Raw genomic sequence first — 20,409 nt, forward strand, 5'->3', positions numbered from 1 at the left:
CTTCACATTTTTCTTATTGTCCATATTGATTCCATTGTTGATGCAATGGTCAACTTCATAGAGAGCTGGGTGGACCTTTGAGGTAAATGAATGCCATTCTGGAATAGTTGTACAGGGCTGAGGATTAGAAATGTTTTCCTAGCCCTTCTGCAGTCACCTCAGATGACCCCACTCTTCAAATACAGACGTACTTTCAAGTCAAAACCTGACATCTTTAGCATCAGCCTTGCAACCAGTTGACTAATATTAAGTGATTACCTACCACGTACCTGGCTTCACATTAAGGTATTGTAAGGGGATAATAATCACAATAAACAATTACTAAGCCCTTCCTATGTGTTTTTCAAGCATTACCTCATTTAATATTCATAATAGTCACATAAGGCAGGTATTACTACTTTCCCAGCTTTTAAATGAGGAAATTGAAGGTCAGAAGGGAAAAAGAACTGGCTGGCATGCCGAGCCAGGAGCCCATCCATTCCAGGTGTGTCTGGCTCAGAAGTGTGCAATCAATCCCCCCGCCCAGCTGCTGCGTGGCAGGTTTCCTGGAAGTCGCCGTGAAAAGTACTGAGGCCACTGCTTCTGCCCACTTGATCTCTGGACCTCACAGAGAATTTCTTTCCAAATCCATCATTTCAAAGCCACTCAGTAAACTCAGGGCTTCTCCTTCATATGCACACATTATTTTTGATACAAAATGATTTTCAGAAATCAGATTTACCCCCAAAGGAGGACTATTAGACACAAAAGAGAAATCTAGAGAGATTTCTCTAGAAAAGAAAAATCTAGAGAGGACTAGAAAAATATTCAAAGTAAAAAGCAGTATTTTTGCCCTGAGAATAAAGTCACCCGGGAGGACTCTTTTAAAGGAGATGATAATATTCATTTGGATGTGTAAACTCTGGTGTGTTTGCTTAAAAAAAAAAAAAAAAATCAGCCTACTTCCTCCTGGCAGAATTGAGCAACTCCCAGCCCCCGGATGCCCTTTCTGGTTTCTGGAAGAGTGACTTCAACAGGATTCTATAGTACTTTTGATGGTCTGTTGTTTTTTTCACTTTCCTTCAAACATTAAATTTGGTTCTTTGGCTGCTAAAAATGAAATCCTTTGTTTCATGTTCTTTCTTATATGAAATTTGACTTATAATTTTCTTTACTGCTGGCTTCCCTTAACACAATGGCCAGAAAAACCACCGCAAAATTCTTTAGATTCTCCAAGCGAAATGTCTTTGTGCTATCCAGTTTTGTTTTCCCCTCTCCAACCACTAACCACCGAAGGAATTCCCATTTGCTTCTCTTCCTCTTTCCTCTAATTTCAGTAGAAGATGTTTGTGATTATTCAATTACTATCTGTGATTATTCAACTATTGTCTCTGGCTGACCACAGAGGAGGCTGGGGACAAGCTAGACTTGGCTAGTAAGCGCATGAATGCTGTTGGGCTGGTGTTGTTATCAGCACAGGCCGAATCCCGTCAGTTACAGGGCCCACTTGTTTTCAGTTAAGGGCAGATGGTGGGGTGGGGAGAAGAAGACTCAGGATAACTCAGCCTTCTTATTTCATAACCATTCCCGGGCATCAATAGCACCAGGTTACACCAGCTCTCCAATCTCCTTTCACATTTTTCTTCATCATCTTATTTTATTTGAAACCAGGATGACAGTATCCAGGTCAGTTACCAAATGGCTTAGTACTCAGCTATGGCGATGTTTTAGATTAAATACTGACGCTTCTCCTATGGGTTTTAGTTGCAAAGCGACTCATGCCAACATGTGCACACTGCCCTCTGAAGTTCTAAAAGACAACTCTCAGTTGACAGTCTCCATCTGCAGGAATGTGCCCACCTGTCAATAGGAACATCCCCCCTGAAGCAGGCTTACCTTGTACACAGCCCTATGCTGGGGACCTTGGAGGACCTGAGAGGAGAAGAGGTCATGGCCCCTGACCTCCAAGGGCTAACAATTTGGTTGGGAAGACAAGACTAACAAAAGTGGAACATTTGAAACTGAGCAAGCACTACATCCCTACCCACACTCTGAAATCCCATAGCCATTGGGCAAATGCTCATTCACCTTTTGGGGAAATGTCATTCCAATCCTTCTGGCCCTGTAACATTATAAGGCAAGCTCTTTCCCTCTGTAACTTCAGGCCTTTGGTTCCTAATAGTAAGGAATTTTGTTTGCCTTATACTGAAAAGAAACACAAAGATGAAGACATATACAAAGATAAAAGGAAAGAAGGCAAATGATAGGAAAACTCTCTGTGAGCTGCACTCCCCAGGGTACCCTCTGTTATGGGGTACTAATTATAGAGGGGGAAAGGAGCTTGTGTCTGAGTCCAAGCAGGTTCTAATTACAGCTCTGTGTCTTGCTTCCATCAAAAACATTGATTTACAATTCAGACAAACACACAAAAAGAACTTGGTAGCTTTGAAGTAAGCACTGATGCACAGATAGATAGCTCCCAAATCTGATCTCATGCACATGAAGACATGCCTCTCATCAATGGCCAGATACCATGTTGTATGCACACAGATGTGCCCTTAGATAATAGAGGGTCCTCACTGGAGAATGTTATGGAATCTGCAGAGAAGGGGGGCTTCTAGATTCTTTACTCCCTTTAGCTTGTTCTTCCAGCCACGTGCTCGGTGGCTCAAATCTCTGGACAAGCAGACTGGGTGGACGTTTTTCACTGGGGATTTGGGTTTTGTGAAATATGCATTTCTTTGTGCAAGAAAATAAGTTAGGTTTTCAGACTCTTACCAATAGCAATCACCTCCACGACCTCACTGGAACCAGGAAAGGATGGGAAGCAGTCTGGGAACAGGCCCTGTGGAAGCTCACAAGGTCGGGTGGTGAGAGTCCAAGGTGACAGGCTGAGTTTGGAACCTCTGTTCTGCTTTGGATAGTTGATAACTTGTGAAATAATACTTCCCTGCCGCCTTATCCAAATATAACCTTCCAGCGCCCAGGACTGAGGCCTGAGTTCCACTGCGGTCAAGGAGGAAGATCAGATGGAGAGATTCTCCAGGAGTGTGAGTCACATGGAGGGCCACTCAGGACAGGCTACAAACCTTTGTGGAACTGTCCCTGCATTTTCTCGGTAGCCCAGGCCAATGGGAAAGGATTTCCTGGAATCTTCTAGAACACATAAAATTGGGAAAAGGGATCCCTAAATAAATATTTTTAAGACCTCAAATCCTTTTTCTCCAAATTCTGCCCTTTTCTTGGTTTAAGTCATGCAGATAATTGCTCTAATTCACCATATTCTTAAAACTCATGAGAGTATATCACATAATTCTCAATGAATCATAAAGCACAGCAAAGGAGTTCTCCTGAAGGAAAGAGTTTTAGATTCTTCTAGAAGCACTGGACTCCAGAAAGGCAATATTGATTCCAGCCATGTTGGACAGGTGATGCCCAGTCTCTGGGAAGGTTGCAGTCTTGAGTCAGAAAAGTGATGAACAAAGTCCCCTGACCACAGAAAACGAAGACAAACACAGAAATTTCCTCTTAGGGCAGGCCTAGGTCCACACATGTTTAGTTCTATGCTGTTCAACATACCCGCCACCACCGTGAGACAGAGCTAAGCACTGCAGGATTCTTCTAGAACGTACTTCTCTCTGCTCATCTGGGTCCCACGGCCCAGCCTGGTAGTTGTACAGACATTAAAATGTGTCTGGAGAGTGAAGAGAGAGGCAGTGATTCATCCCCATTAAACCAAAATTGGAGTCAGGAAACAAAAATATAAGAGAAATAGAAACAAGGAATTAAAGGAAAATGAATAACTATCTGTCTCCAGAATATTCTTGAGAAGAAAACTGCAGAGGTGAAGCACAATCACCCTACTGGGGTCCCCATGACAGCCAGGACTGAGATGAAGACTCTGTAGCTGGTATCCCGTCAGGACTCTCTGCTTTATGATTGATGGGTGTGAGAAGGGTGGTTACGGTCACGTTGCCCCGGTTGCCTGCACAGATCAGGAATTTCTTTTTGCCCTACAGCAAACCCTATCCAGGGGTGAGAGGGAGCCCCCGACACGGGGCATACTAGGAAGTTGCCCCACCCCCTTTCCCTACTGCCAAGTCTCCTCGGAGAGATTTCTCCCTATGATTCAAGGCATTTCCCCTGCTAATGTTTAAATCTTTCTACACATGCTCTGCCTCCATCAGGCCCAAAGTACTCCTGCCTAGAGTTTCTAGCTCAAAAAGGGAGACTGAGCCACAGGGCGCATCTTGTTTAGAGGAAGAGATACGATGACAACTGACAACAATAATATATCTTTGGTTTGAGCACCTGCTAGGTCCTGAGGAAGGTAGGTATTAATAAAAACATTTTACAGTAAGGAAACCGCGACTTAGAGAGGTTAAGAATGTTCCTCAAGGTTATACATCTGCAAGTGACAAGTCAGATCCGAACACAGGGCTGTCTGACCTCAGAGTTCTGCATTTAACTGTGGACTACAGAACAAATAGGCAAAGAGAACATGCCTGCAGCAAGTGACCACACACACAAAACACACAAACAAAAACCAGCCCAGAACTATATTCCCACGTATTTAGGGTGATTATTCTTAACCACAAAGCTGCGATGGAACTGGGGTGTCTAAATCAGCATTGAGGTCCATGAAATAAAGTGGTAGTGCTAATATAGTTATTATGGTAATGTTAATATCTAGTGCTCACTGCCAAGCCAAATACTGTGATAAGTACTTTGATGAATATCCTATTTAAGTGCCACAATCTCCCTGTGAGAGGGCATGCTATGACCATATTTCATAGATTCTAGAACACACTTTTTTTTCACATTTTAACAATTTTGAAGTTAAGATGCATCTTACAATTACAATTGGCAGTTTTCCTTTTTAGTAAAAAAGCAACAGAAAGGAGGGGAGGAATGGAAACAAAGAACAAACATAATGAATAGAAAAGAGTTACAAAGAGGGCAGATATTAATCCAACTATATCAATAATTACTTTACATGTGAATGGTCTAAATACACCAATTGAAAGACAGGTTGTCAGAGTGGATTAAAAAACAAGGAGAAAGACCCAACTATACGTTGTCTACAAGAAATCCACTTTAAATATAAAGTTCAGATAGATTAAAAGTAGAGGGATGGAGAAAGAAATACCATGTTGACACTAATTGAAAGAAGGCTGGATTACCTATATTAATTTCAGACAGAACAGATTTCACAACAAGGAAGATTATCAGGAATAAAGAGGCACATTAGATAACGATAAAGTGTCAATTCTTTAAGATGACCTAAAAATCCTAAACAGGTAGATACCTAACAACAGAGTATCAAAATCGATAGAGGCAAAAACCGTTAAAATACAAAACCACAATGGGAAACACACCACATCCACTTGGATATATAATCAAAAGGACAGATAACAACAAGTGTTGATGAGGACACGGGGAAACTGGAACCCTCATACGTTGCTGGTGAGAATATAAAATGGCACAGTCACTTTGGAAAACAGTTTGGCAGTTCTTCAAAAAGTTACCATTTGACCCAGCAATTCCACTCCCAAGTATAAAACCTAGACAAATGAAAATATATGTCCACTCAAAAACTTGGACAGTAATATTTATAGCAATACTTGGGAAACCCAAATGTCCATCAACTGATGAATGAATAAACAAAGTGTGGTATATCCATAAAATGAAATATTATTCAGCCATAAAAATGAATGAAGTACTGATACATGCCACCACATGGAGGCACCTTGAAAACACGCCAAGTAAAAGAAGCCAGTCACAGAAGACAACATATTGTATGGCTCCATTTATAGGAAATGTCCAGAATAGGCAAATCTATAGGGAAGGAAGGTAAGATGTGGTTGCCTAGGGCTGGGGGTAAGGGAGAGGGAAGATTAAGGGGTGATGGTTAAAAGGAACAGAGGTCTTCTTGGAGTGACGAAAACGCTCTAAAGTTGGCTGTGGTGACGCTGCACAACTTCATGAATACATTACAAACCAATGACTTGTACACCTTCCACAGGTGAATTGCATGGTATGTGAATTATATCTCAATACAGCTGTTAGAAAAAAGTTACTGAACTGAAAGGAGAAATGGACAAATGCCCTCTTTCAGTGATAGATCAAGGAGGCAGAAAATCAATGAGGATATAGTTGACCTGAACACCACTGCCCAACTTAATTTATAGATTGATTCTACAGTCGTGTATTGGTAAATGTTTTAACACCTCTCCAGGGGGAGCAAACTTTGATCTGTAGCATTTGCTGATTTCCATGGTATAAATACTCCCACCATGGGCTGATTTCAAACTGCCAGCAAATTGTCACTGATGGTGGAATTGGGAAGAGATGTGTACAATCGGCACTTCCTTCAGTGTGCTGTAGCTGGCTCGTACCAGCTCACGAATCAGATTTTTACATTTTCAGAAATTTTGTGAGCTGATTTTTAAACATGGGTAGCTTGAAACTGGCCCTAGGGGCAATATTTACACTGTGGAAATCAGCAATGTTACAAATCAGTGTTTCTATTTGTCTTTTAGAGTCAGTTTATTAGCACAGACCATCAAAAAACACCAGAGCTCCAATTCATGGCTTCTGCCTGTGTCACCAAGAGACTGAGTGACTTTGGACAAATCACACGACCTCTCTGAGTTTCAGTTTATTCATATAAAAGATGGAATTGGAGTAGATGATCCCCAAGTTTTCTCCTACCTCTGATATTCTATTAAAGAGTAGGCCCCTCTTCCACAGTTCCCACGCACAATACAATCCAAGAGCATGTCAGCGTGCACCTAGCTTATTTTTCACAGTCACTCTATGGCCCCTCCAGATGGGGTCCCTGGCCCCTCCTCAGGCCTCATTGCTCACCAGACCTCCCTTTGCACTTTGAGTTCCAGGCGTGTGGAAATTCTTTAGACCTGCGGGCCCATTTGGCGTCCCCTCACCCCAAGCCTTTACGCATCCTCTTCTCACTCCTTGGCACACTCTTCCTTGTCTGCTTACTCTGGCCAACTCCTATTTAGCCATGAGGCCTCTCTGGGAGAGGTCACTTCCCCCAGAAAGTCTTCCTAGATTTTCCCCAGACTAGCTGAGATATCTCTGCTATGTGGCACCCTATTCCTTCCCTGTCATCATCCTTAGCAGTTTTTATAGTCATTGCTTGTTTTATTGTCTGCTGTCCTCACCCAAATTTAAGTGTCAAGAGGCAGAGACTGCATCTCTTTTCCTTACCACAGCATCTCGAAGGCCTACATCTGGCATACCAATGGGGCTTAACAATTGCTATTGATTTAATAAATGAGTGTCTGCTTAAACAGGCTGTACTCGGAACGACAGAGACTTCTTCTTGGTTGCTCCTCAAGAAAAGGTACAAACCCAAACAGAAATCCTCTTCAGCTTCTGCATTCGCAGATTTCTAAGGAGAGAGGGAATTTCCTCTGAGAGACACCCCATCTCTGAGAGGGTTTTGACCCACGGGTGTGAGATTCTCAGTCCTAAGGGGACCATGGCTTTCTAAGCAAGTAGCCTGCTCCTCGGCTAGTTCTTGCCCATATGGTGGGTTTCAGGCCCTCGAGGGAGCTCAGCTCACCACGGGGATTAACACTCAACTTGGCAACATCAGAGCCTTGAAAAACTATTCATTTTGAGTAAGAGGGAGGAGTGTGGCTACATTAGAGATGGGGAGCCCACAGACAGTGATTTGACACTCAGAAGCAGAGCATGGGACCACCTGCTGATGAAGGAATCATGGGCCAAGACCTCTAAACGCTCCCGTCCGGCATTGGCACTCTGGTTTCTTGGATTCAGTTGCCTCTGGACCCTCGCTGAGGTCATTTGGAGATGCCATTTTCTGAGATTCATTTTCAGATTCTGTTCAAGGCATTCCCAAACCAACAATCTTAGGATCACAAAGCTAGATCATCCAATCCAGCTGTCATGTAGGGAACAGGGTAGGAGAAGTAATCTGCCTAAGGTCACCCAGCTGAGGCAGGGCTCTATCTGAGTTCTGGCCCCTGATTCCTAGCCCCATGTTCTTTCACTGCAGCAACCCATCAACCAGACATTGTGAAGAATAAAAAGACCCGTGGAATGGGGCAGGGCAAGCAGAAAGGAGGCCCAGGGAAACATTGGTCCAGCAAGAAGTCCATTAGGCTAGCCCAATACGTTTGGAAGATCCCCCCACCACCCTGGAGGGGTTTTCTTGATACATTTGAATAGTTTGACCAAGAAATCATGGGCCACTGGGTAAAAGCTCTAAGTTTAGCAGAACCTATGGAAGCTCCACACGATCATTCAACCAAGGAATACTTATAACACAATATGAGGAATGCTATAATATAATGTAGCAGATGCAATGTTAACCAGAGGATGAACTTTGCTTGAAAGGGTCAGGGGAAAATGAACTGAACTGAAATCTTAAAGGACGAAAAAGCATCAGAAAAGATTAAAGAGGAAAAAAAAGTATGGTATTCCAGGAAAAGATATGGTATTCTTAGGCAAAGGGAGGAGTCATATAGTGACTGTTGATGTTCAGGGTCTAGGTAATAAGTGTGCACTGTGTGTGGCTCAAGCATATTCGTTAGGCTCAAGAAGAGATTCAAGGATGAGCTGGGTGGGAGAAGCACCTGGGAAGAAGATAGGGGGTAGAAAGAGACTTGTGTGCAACTCTCGGAGATGCAGCTGGTGAGAGTGTCAGCTTGGGGACGGCTTCAGGTAAGAGGGGGGAGAGTCTGGACACTATCCTGAGATAACACAGAGTCATTGCAGACTTCTGAGCAAGAAAGTGCCCCAGTTTCTTGTTTTATGACAATTAATCTGCAGGAATGCTGGGAGAAGAGACCAAGAAGCAAGGAGAGAGAAGGGGGCAACAACCACCAGGAGTAATCTGTCAGCCTGTGACCACACTACCAAAGAGAGGAGCAAACCCAACTGGTGTGGCCCCTACCGGCTCCGTGCACTGAGGTGCCCCCCCCCCGCCCCCCAATTCCCAGCGTGAGTCATCTTGGACTCAGCCAGGGCCCACAGAGACCAAAGGACCAGCTCAGATATTCACACAGGATCTGCTTACCATGTGGCAAAGCCACCCATTGTTTGCTAAAACAATTCCTATTTTTAATAATTCAATCATTAGCCAAAGGCATTGAAGAAACAAAATCATATGACTAAACGGAGGAGAATTTGGGCTCTACTGTTGAATACATTGCAGGAGCACATGTTCCAAGATTTCTACTTTCTATAGAACGCTGCATAGTCATAAAATAAAAGCTAATAGAAAGATATTGAATTTCCCTTCATAAGACAGGTCCCAACTCCTCAAAGTTGCCTTTGTTTGGAAGACTCTAGCCTGACAAGGTGTTTTCATTCATTGCCGACTGGCAGGATACATCCATGGCGAAATATCTGAGATGGACAAAGTGAATTTAATCAACTGTCCACTCAGCCACTTGTAAAGAGAATAATGATGACAATAACAACAGCAGCTAACGTTTAGTGAGTGCTTACTCTGCACCAGACACAATTATAACTACTTTACATGGATTAAGAATCAAAGTACTCGATTCTCACAATATCTCTGTGAGGGAGGTAATATCCCCATTCTACAGATGAAGAAACTGAGATTTAGAGACATAAGTTTCTTGTTCAAGGTCATATATCTAATGAGCAGTGGAGACAGTTTGAGCCCAGGAGTCGTTAGTCACTCTACTGGGTTCTCAGGTCAACGGTAGGTATCACGAGAGACACAAAAGTAGATGACAGTCTCTGATCATTTTTCCCTTGAACACACTATTAGCTGAAATCCGCAAACAAATTTATCAGGAATTTCCCTCTGGTTCCAAACTTCCTGTTTGCTCTGAACCTCCCATGTCAATGAGAGTCAGAATTCTACTTCTGATCTGGTCAGCAATAACGCGCTTCCTCAGGAACATAAGCTTGGCTTTCATCCCAACCAGCTCAGTCCCCACTCTCTCCTTCTCCCTTCTCTCCTTCTTCCCTCCCCTTCATCATGTCACAGTGACTTCACCCCACACTGTTATCGGCAGGTCACACTGCACGAAAGTAGTTTGGGGCAAAGATGGTCTCACCTTTAAGTAAACCTGGAACCACAAAAAAAGTGACTATTCCTGAAAATCCCACGATCATATTTATCATGCCTTTATCAGGAGGACAAGCCCTTCAATCATACAATGTGGCAAAGGGACAAAATGACTCATTACCAAAAGGCACATTTCTAAAGTCAGCTTGTTTGCTGAGGCAGGTCGTTTAGGGACCAGGTGGGTGGGGAGCTCATGAAGATGGAAAGATGCAAAGGGAGCCCGACAGGGAGGTTGAGGCACCAATGTCGGACTTTGTAGCTTTCCAATGCAAGCCTATCTGTCAGCTGTTCGAGTCCACTAGTTACTGTCATGTGCATTTACCACTCCTTACTTATCCCGTCCCAGGGTACCCCCTGCTCACAGTATTGGAATATTGCCAAGGAGAGTCTCCCTTCTCTGGAATGTTGCCTGGCCCTGAGACCTGCACTCTGTCCTGGACGGGCCCTTAACCTGCATGAGGGACAAAGCCTCACATATCCACTGCCCTGCTCCTCCCACACAGGGGTGCTACTGCACTGTCATCAATTGCTGGTGTGTCTGCACCTTCCCAGGCCTTGCTGGGCCCCCATAACTTCCAGAGGCCTTTCTATGTCCATTAGTTTATTTAAATCTTTCAATTTATGCCAAGACTACAGGCTTAGCCATCGTCTTTGGATTTAATATTTACCATCAGCTCCATTTTTACAGATGAGGAAACTGTAGCTCAGAGACATTAGGTCATTTGTCCACGGCTGCCCCCTTAGTAAGTGGCAATGCTGGGGCTTGAACGTGGGTCCTCTGTACTAGTTTGCTAGGATTGCCATAACAAAGTACCACTGACTGGGTGACTTGAACAACAGAAATTTATTTTCTCACAGTTCTGGAGGATGGAAGTCCCAGATAAGGTGCTAGCAGGACTGGTTTCCTCTAAGGCCTCTCTCCTCAGCTTGTAAATGGGTCTTCTCTCAGTGTCTTTCGTGGTCTCCCCTCTGTGCATTTCCACATCCTAATCTCCTCTTCTTTTCAGGACACCAGTCATATTAGATTGGGGCCCACCCACATGACCTTATTTTACCTCTTACCTCTTTCAAGGCCCTGCCTCCAAATACAGCCACATTCTGAAATAATGAGGATTAGGACTTCAACATACACATTCGGAGAGGACACAACTCAGCCCATAACATCCTCTGACTCCATAACCCTATGTGCCCCACTCATCCAACCAATATTTATGGAGCCTCCTAGGGGCCGAGGACTATACTTGGCACTTCTGCAAATGTTTTCTCATGTAATTCTCAAAACAGTCCAGGGAGGTTTGTGTTCTCATTCCCATGGTTCAATGAGGAAACTACATTTCAAACAGTTTAAGTATTCTGCCCAGGAAAACACAACAAAGATGAGGCAGACCCAAGATTCGGCTCCAGTCCTCTGATTCTAAACTCAGTGCTGTCTCCAACATACAACTTTGCTTCCCACGCGAAACCACAGCTGACAGCAAGGGGACAGGGTGACCTGACAGTGGCAACAAGGGGGTGGGACCTGGCAGGATCCCCGTCTCTGGAAAGATCATAAATCCCATGGATAATAGCGGTCTCTACCACATAGAGCTCTTGTGATGATTAAATGAGTTGATATGTGCAAAGTGCTCAGAACAGTGTCTGGCTTGTAACAAAGGCTGAATAAGTGTGCTGCTATCATTATTGTGGCCACTACTGCTGCGGTGGTGGTTGTCATTTTTGTTATTATTACTATTATTATTAACTTCTGGATAAAGAAGGTATCTTGAATACCCACAACTATTTTTCTTTCCTTCCCAAAATTATATACAAAGGCCTAAATAAACAAAGATGGGGAGAACAAGAGAAGAAACAACAGCAACACAATTTTGGAAGCTGGAAAGCAAAGGGACGAGTGGTAAGTGACTTTGTAGACCTGAAAAAGAGCTGAATCCTGGACCAGCAATGGGGAAAGGCAAGAACAATCAAGTTTACGCTGCAGAATCTCCCACTCCCTGCTCCACCAAAGCTCAGTAACTTGCAGAAACAGTTATCTCTGGAGATGAAGGTGATGCGGGGAGAGAGAAAACACTGAAAACAGGTGCAGTAAATGGACATGTGTATTCTGGGAGTGGAGCCCTCCAACCCTCTTCCCTCATTTGGCTCCTATGGCGCTGGCTGCCAAGCCCTCCCTCCTCAGGCAGGACTCTGGAAGTCTTCCCAGGGTAATCTGAGCAGTCCAAGAGGAAAGGTCTATAAATATTGATAGTCAGAGGTTCCCCAACTAAGTGGGCAGCCACAGTAGACTACAATGCACCCCAAGTAGACTAGTCCAACATCTAGATAGTTCCAGAAAGAGAAAACTGGGGAGAAGGAATCATCAAAGAAATAAACACAACATTTTCCAGAACTGAAGAACAAGATTTTCTAAATTGAAAAGGTCTATCCAGGGCCCAGTGCAACGGATGAAAATAGGCCCACACTACATCATTAAGTAATTAACATGCTTCCATAAAAAAGAAACAGGTTCATACAAAGGATCAAGAATCAAAATACTTTCAGACTTCTTAATATCAACACTGAGAGTTAGGAGGCAAAGGAAGAAACCTTCAAATTTTGAGTGAAAATGGTTTTCAATCTAGAATTCTATACCCAGCCAAACTCTTTACCAAGTTCAAGAGTATGATAAAGATGATTTTATTTTATTTTATTTCTGCTGAGGAAAATTCATCCTAAGCTAATACCCACTGCCAATCTCCTCTTTTCTTTGTATGTGAGCCACCAGCACAGCATGGCCACTGACAGACGAGTGGTGTAGGTCCATGCCTGGGAACCAAATCCAGGCCGCTGAAGTGGAGCCTGCCAAACTTAACCACCAGGCCACCGGGGCTGGCCCAAGATTCCTGTAGATATAAAAGGAAGGTCTCAAAAATTTACTTCCCATACACTTTCTAGAAAACTGCTGGGGGTGCTTCACCACATTGAGGGAGTATATCGAGAGAGAGAGGAGACCTGGGCTACAAGAGACAGGAGCTTTCACACAGGAGAGAGGCAAAAGGAAGTGCTAGGACAATAGTGAGGGGAGACCCCAGGAGGACAGCTTACAGCACACACAGGGGGCAACCATTCAGACTGTAGCAGCTCAGAGGGCTCCAAGAGGAATTTATCCCAAAATGTGATGTTGACAGAAGACCTACTGCACCTGAACATCCTGAAGGGACATGTGGACAATTTGTAGAGAGTTTGTGTCAAATTAATAATAACTACATAGGCAACAAAGAGATAATTATTATCTCCAGGGAAAACCAGCAAAAGAAATATATAGGAAAGGAAAAGCAATCATACCTTACCACACGGCTTGGTCCCAAATAATATTTCACAGTCATAATAATCTACATAGTGCATTTTCATTTAATCAAAATTACAGTAAACTCTGTTGAGAGGATGGGAGGTTGGGAAGGGTGTGTGGAGGTGGTGGGAAGGCGAGTAGGTAGTAGGTGGGGCAGAAAACGAAATTCTCACTTCCACAGTGGAAAGTCACTAGATAATGCCTCAAATAAATTTTTTAAAAAGTAATAATAAAAGCATGTCATTTAGAAATACAGAGGTCCATACCAAAAGTGTCAGCCAAAAGAATTGCAAGTGGTTGTCTCTGTGGAAGGGGAAATTGGGGGGGAGGTAGGACAGAAAACAGCTATCTATTCCTTTAAATACCTTGCAGAATTGTTTGAATCTTTATCTATATCTTTGATTAAAAAAAATCTAAACTTTATAACACCTTATTGTGTAAACCTGAGTGAGTTATTGCCCAGTTTTGGTTCCCAAGTTCTGCATCTATAAAATGGAGTTGGGTTCAATGGTGTCTAAGGCCCTCCTTGGTCCAACATTCACACTTGAGATTCCTCCCACTGCACACTCAGCCCCTAGATCCTTAGGAGTTTTACACTGAAACATCATTTTCCACAATGACAGCTGAGAACAATGCTCTGTGGGGGAAAAAGATCCCAAAGGGCCTTCAGTGATTTTCCAAGGGCCAGGTCTTAGAAGACGAGGAAGGAAAAATGAAGGAATTCTCCCAACTCCTCCTCCTCCCCTGCTTTGTATTAGCATTAAATTGAAAATATAGTGACAGAAGATAAGACTCTAAATATGAGACCTTCCAGTTATTAACACAGGCTCTAACTCAAGACCTTCAGAGACCTCCATCAAGTAGGAAACGCCCAACTGTGCTGACAGCACAAGACGATTCCAGGAATGAAGGCAGGATATCATTCCCCACGCTAGGCACACAATTCCCCCTTTCGACCAGCAGGAAGGCTAGACTGCTGTTGATGTCACAACGCCGTATGCATTTTTCAGGGAGGCCTGGCTCGGAGAGCACAGCTAGAGACCTCAGTATGTCTCTAGCTCTTTCTGGGGAAATCTTCCTAAATCCCTCCTTTTGGGCTTTTCCCCCCAGCCTTGGAGAGGACAAGACATTTAAGACTCAGGTTTATAAGGAGCTCTGAGGTTTTGACTAAATCTTCGACCCTGCTCTTAATTCTTATTTGACTTTTTAGAAACATCATCGTCAACAAGGAGAGCTGTTTCTAAGCACCTCTTGAGCACAGAGCGATCTAGATGGGGCCAAAGCAGAGACACCCTTCTCTCTCCTCTTGTCTCCCCACTGCCCCCCAATTCTGGCACCAGGCACACACAGGCACCCAGGGCAGACTGCCTCTTGGGGTGATGAGGATGGCTCACTGAAGATCGAAAGCCTTGGAATTAAAGGAGCTGGAGAGCTTTATAACTGACAATTTCCTCCTCTGCTGGATAAAGACCAAATTTGAGTGCCCGAAGCGACAAATGTTAATCACTAGTGATACATTAAAAAAACTTTTGTTTGTGTGTGATACTTTACATAAATAAAACACCTTGTCATTTCCCCGTTTCTTTCACATCCTTCACCTCTACCTCTACCGTCTGACTTCCAGCGCTCACTGCCAGCTACCTGACGAAGGAGACGAGGCAGGCACTACCTGAACTTCACAAACGGAAACCAGTCACAAAGAGGCTCAGTACCTTGCTAAAGAAGATTTCCTGAAGGATTCCCTAGAAACTGTTACCTGTCTTACCCTAGGTCACTATGAGATTGATGAAGGGAAAACGGACTTTATACCTTTCTTTCTTTATTTTTTTTGAGGAAGATTAGCCCTGAGCTAACATCTGCTGCCAATCCTCCTCTTTTTGCTGAGGAAGGCTGGCCCTGAGCTAACATCCATGCCCATCTTCCTCTGCTTTATATGTGGGACGCCTACCACAACATGGCTTGTCAAGCGGTGCCACGTCTGCACTGGGGATCCGAACCAGTGAACCTCGGGCCGCCGAATCGGAATGTGTGAACTTAACCGCTGCACCACCGGGCCAGCCCCTATACCTTTCTTGACTGCTTACATTTTTACTTTTCCTATGACTACTACTTTTATCATTTAAGAAAAGGAATTCAATTTTATAAGAGGGAAGGGAGGAATTCATTCTTCTAATGTGATTCCAGGAATCCCTTTGAAGCCCTGGCTGAATAAAACCTCTCAACGTTCTTTCAATACATCTTAATAAAAGTCAGTTCAAGATATAAGACGATTCGTTAACCTTTACTGAGGATTTACTGTGCGGCAGCCACTATTCAAAATTATTTAGATCTATTAAGTCAGCAAATCCCTACAACCTCACGAGACAGGTTCATCTATTGTTCCCACTTTATAGATGAGGACACTGAGGCAAAAAGTGTCAAGGCGCTAGGCCAGAATGGCAGAGGCCATGTTCTTCACCACCCTCTGCCACGGTGTTCCTGGCTTCTGGACTGTGAAAGAATAAGGAGATACACTCCGGTCTGCCAAGCCTTCAGCTCTCTCCCAGGGCCCCCGGCTGCCCTCTCTGTCTGAGGCAGGTCACAGAATCTCTCTCTTGCCTCATGGACAGAAGAGTGCTCTCTGAGGGTTAGCCGCTGCTACTGAGCAGCTCAGGGAAAAACGGACAAGCACCAAGCGTGATGCACAAATGGAGAAAGGTCTCTGAATCAACTTTGGAAAGAAGGCCCCCCCTTCAACACCTCCACCTCTCACAGGGTGTGTGATGTATACGGGAGGGGAAGAGATCTTTAAAAGCCACAGTTAGGAAGAGTGGACACATGGTGAGCTCATGCCTCTTCCACCTCAGCACACAGAGGAGGCCCAGGAATGCTGGGCCAGGAACAGAGAGTGCCCCGTGCTGCCCAGTGCAGGGAACCTAACCCAGAGAGGGACCAGAGGAAAAGGGGCCGTGCTCTCAGCGTAGGCTCTCCTTCAAGTGTGAGCCACCAGCCAGAGAAACGACCACTTGCCTTAGCTCTTGAACACTGGCCAATTAGCTGCTAATTAGTTTGTGTATAAGTTCCAGCAGGAAGGCTGGAAAACGCAGTCTCAGCTTCGGCACTGGGGTTCCGCCTCCAAAACTCGGTCTTGCCAATCTCCTAAATAAACCCTGCCTCACACAGAATAGAGACTCTGCCTGGACTTCACGACAGCCAGAGGCAAAGGGCAAGGACACACACTCACAGCCCCTCCAGCCAGCTGCCCACTGACCGCCCCGGATGGCCCTTCCGACAGCAGCTTAAAACAAAGCAACCGGGGAAAGAGAGAGCACGTGGTCCTCATTAATCCACAAAATGGGAGAGATGCAGGCATGGGGGGCCTTTTAGAGTCAAGGATGAAAAACTGCGTGTTGTGTGCTAGGAATGCCTCCAACACAGACTTTTGAGAAGTACACACCCGTGAGGCAGCAATGCAGTGGACTGGAAGGCTCAGGAGCATTACAGAGCAGGAGAACAAACATTTAGTGAACGCCTACTATGACTAGGGTACTATGACTAGGGTACTATGACTAGGGTACTATGACTAGGGTACTGTTCTAGGCCAACTAGGTGAGCGCTCTCATGTGGGTCCTTAATCACAGAATAGGTAAAATGAGTAAAAATACAAGGTCGGCAAAAGGAACCTGCCAGACACCTGGTACAGCGAGATTTTGTCACCCAGGGAGGGCATCATGCCACAACAGGGCGGTCAGGGAAGGCCTCACTGAGCAGGGCACTTCACACAGTCCTGGAGGCAGAATGGCATTTTTCTAGACCTGTAGTCCTTAAATCCCCTGAGGAATGCTTTAAAAAGCGATAGATTCCTAAACCCCATACCAGACCCACTGAATCGAAAGCTCTAGAAATGTTACCCTGAATTGCTATTCTGTTAAAAAAATGATCATTACTATGGCAAATTTAAAACATACTCCAAAGTAGACAGAATAGTGAACCCCCATGTACCCCTCACCAGCCTCAGCAATCATCCCTCACGGCCACTCTTTCCTCACCTGCAGCCCTTATCTGTCCCCTCCTCCACTGTGATGGAATCGATGTATTTTCTACTCCAGGGGCTCTGAGGCAGTCACACCATGGATGTGAACTGGGAACCAATCACTGATCAGGACAGATTAGGAGCAAGGGAGTTTCAGGGACAGTGGGGACAAAGACTCAGAGAAAGGAAAGAGAATGGTATTCAGGGGAGAAAGACTAATAATCTGGAGGACCCAGAGGGTGGGATGCATGGCTAGGAGAATGGTGATAAAGGTCAAAAGATCATTGGGGGCCAGCAGGGCCCTGTGAGCACACATGGTGTCCTTGAGAGGAACAAAAAAAGGCATTTCCTCTGGGGAGAAGAAGCACCCCTTTCTTGAGCTGAAGCCAGCCACACCTGCAGAGTGGGCCTGGATGCCACCTCCCAAGCATGGCCCGTGTCCTTCATTTCTATGCCAGGCCCAACCACAGAGCTGCGTATAGAAGCCCTGGGGCCAGGGCGTGCAGGAGTCTGAAGGCCAGCAAAGGAGCCTGCACTTTATCTTATAAGGGTTGAAGGATGCTAAGAAGGGGAACATGTGACAATCAGCCCTTGTTTTGAAAGAATATTGGGCAGCAATGGGGGGCCGGCCCCGTGGTCGAGTGGTTAAGTTCACGTGCTTCGGTGCGGCAGCCTGGGGTTTCGTCGGTTCGGATCCTAGGTGCAGACATGGCATAGCTCATCAAGCCACGCTGAGGCGGCGTCCTGCATGCCGCAACTAGAGGGACTCACAACTAAAATAAACAACTATGTACTGGAGGGATTTGGGGAGAAAAAGCAGAAAAAAACAAAGAAGATTGGCAACAGCTGTTAGCTCAGGTGTCAATCTTTAAAAAAAACAAAAGAATATTGGGTAGCAAAGGAGGGGAAGGTTGATAGATGGGAGGGCAGAAAACCAAGAGGCAGTGAGTGAGTCAAGTCAGTAAATGATTGCAAACTAGCCAGGGAAGAAAGAAGGGCTTGCAGGTCAAGCCTTAAAGGAGAAGTGTGAGAGAGGGATCTTGTTTGGGGTTCTGAAGATAACTAGGGGTTGGATATAGTGACATGGGAGTCCCCGGCACACAGGAGTCATTTGAAGGCATGCAAATGTTGAAGTTGCTCAGGGAGAGTATTGAGAGTAAGAATAAGGAGGGATGAAGGCCCTGGGGAAAACCAGCATCTAGAGGAAGGTGGTTGGAAGGGAGAAGGAGCCAGGCCAGGTGCTATAGAGATTGGGGAGAAATGGTCAGGGAGGTGGGAAAGAGAGGGAGAGAGACAGAATGGCTCATAGAAGCCAATGGAGCAAAAGCGTTCACAGGTGTGGTGAGAGGGAAGCATTCATTTGGGGAAGTGGAAAGGAGAAGACAACTAGAAAGGGAAAGTCAAGTTTGGAGTACCTGGAATGACAAGCTAAAGAGTTTAGACCCGGACTTGAAAAGCAGGGTAACGATCCTCAGGGTGCACAGCATGGGCCTGCTGATCAGTCAGTTCCACTTCCTAAATCTGTCACTTACCAGGTGCGGCCTCTGGCCAATTATTTAAGGTGTGTCTGAATCCCAGTTAGCCAACTGTGGATGATTATTCCCACTCTAACGAGGATGGTATGGGGATGACATCTCAGGGAACGACAATTCTTCTCCTTGCCATTGGCACCTAACCATGCACTGCCCTGTGGAAGGGTGATCTTTTCACATCTCTAACTCCTGTGGTTTGAACTAGTTTGTAAGCTGTTTTGGGGGCAGAGATTAGGTTTTTAAACTAATTGAAGTCAATGGTCATTTGTTGACTATTTACGATGTGCAAGACAAGAAGAGCACGTAAAATAAGAAAAGAAGACTGAGGGGTTAAACAAAAAATAGAAGAAGAAGGAATGGCCCTTAAAAAACTTTGCAACTTGGTGAAGGAGCCACATCGCCGCCTCACCCTAACACCAGGTGAACAGCGGTAGGTGCAGCAATGAAAGCCTCAAACTGCGATTCATTCCCAAATTGCAAATGAGTGTGGGGGATGGAGAGACTCACTCTGGCTGGTGGGGGCAGACTTCACGCAGGCAGGCAGTATGGCATGGGGCTTCTGGGCTGGAGAGAGGGCATGAAGAGGAGGAAGCATGAACACAGCGAAGTTGGGAATCGGCAGGTGAGTTTGAGGAAAGCTAAGAACCTTGGTGGGTTCAAAACAAGGTGTGGTGGGAAGTGAGGAGAGAAAGGTATATTAGGCCATAGTGGACACAACCTAAGGTGACTCCCAATGAGTCACCGTGTGATTTAACCCCATAATCCCCTCCCCTTGAGTATGGTGGAAACTGTGACTTCCCTGTAAGCAAAAGAATGTGGAAAATGTGATGGAATACCACTATCACGATTATGTGACATTATAGGGCAAAGGCAAAGGGATTTTGCAGGTACAAACAAGGTCCCTAATCATTTGACTTGGAGTTAAACAAAAGAGAGATTATCCTGATGATCCCTTTCAAAGAGGGCCCAGGCCTTCTCTGAAGTTAGAGACTCAAAGCAGGAAAGACTTTCTCTCCTGCTGGCCTTGAAGAAGCAAGCCACGTGCATCTGCAAGGAGATGAAGTCTGCCCACAACCATGTGAGCTTACAAGAGGACCACAAACTTCAGAAAAGAATGCAGCCTGGCTGACCCCTCCATTGTAGCAGAGAGACTTTGAGCAGAGGGTCCTGGGACGCTGTGCCTGGACTCCTGACCCACGGAAACTGTGAGATAATAAATGTGTCTTGTTTCAAGCTGCTAAGTTTGTGGTAGTTTGTTACACAGAAATAGGAAACAAACACATGAACTCACCACATGGAGAGCCATGAAGAGCAGGCTAAAAAGTATGGGCTTTACTATGCAGGCCATAGGGAGCCACTGATTATTTATGAGCAGAGAGACACATAGTTTAGGAAGCTAAGAGATGTCAGTCAGAAGGGAAGCCTGGGGTGTGCATTGGTCACAACGCCTTGAAGAACATTTAGG

At 45.0% G+C, this 20,409-nt stretch overlaps 1 protein-coding gene across 2 annotated transcripts in view; it reads right to left on the reverse strand.

The window, feature by feature from the left end:
* PRKCE (protein kinase C epsilon) overlaps positions 1 to 20,409 on the reverse strand; it is a 494,927-nt gene that overhangs the window by 64,654 nt on the left and 409,864 nt on the right. The window lies entirely within an intron of this gene.

The sequence above is a fragment of the Equus quagga genome, chromosome 5 (genome assembly GCF_021613505.1).
Source record: "Equus quagga isolate Etosha38 chromosome 5, UCLA_HA_Equagga_1.0, whole genome shotgun sequence".
Classification (NCBI taxonomy): domain Eukaryota; kingdom Metazoa; phylum Chordata; class Mammalia; order Perissodactyla; family Equidae; genus Equus; species Equus quagga.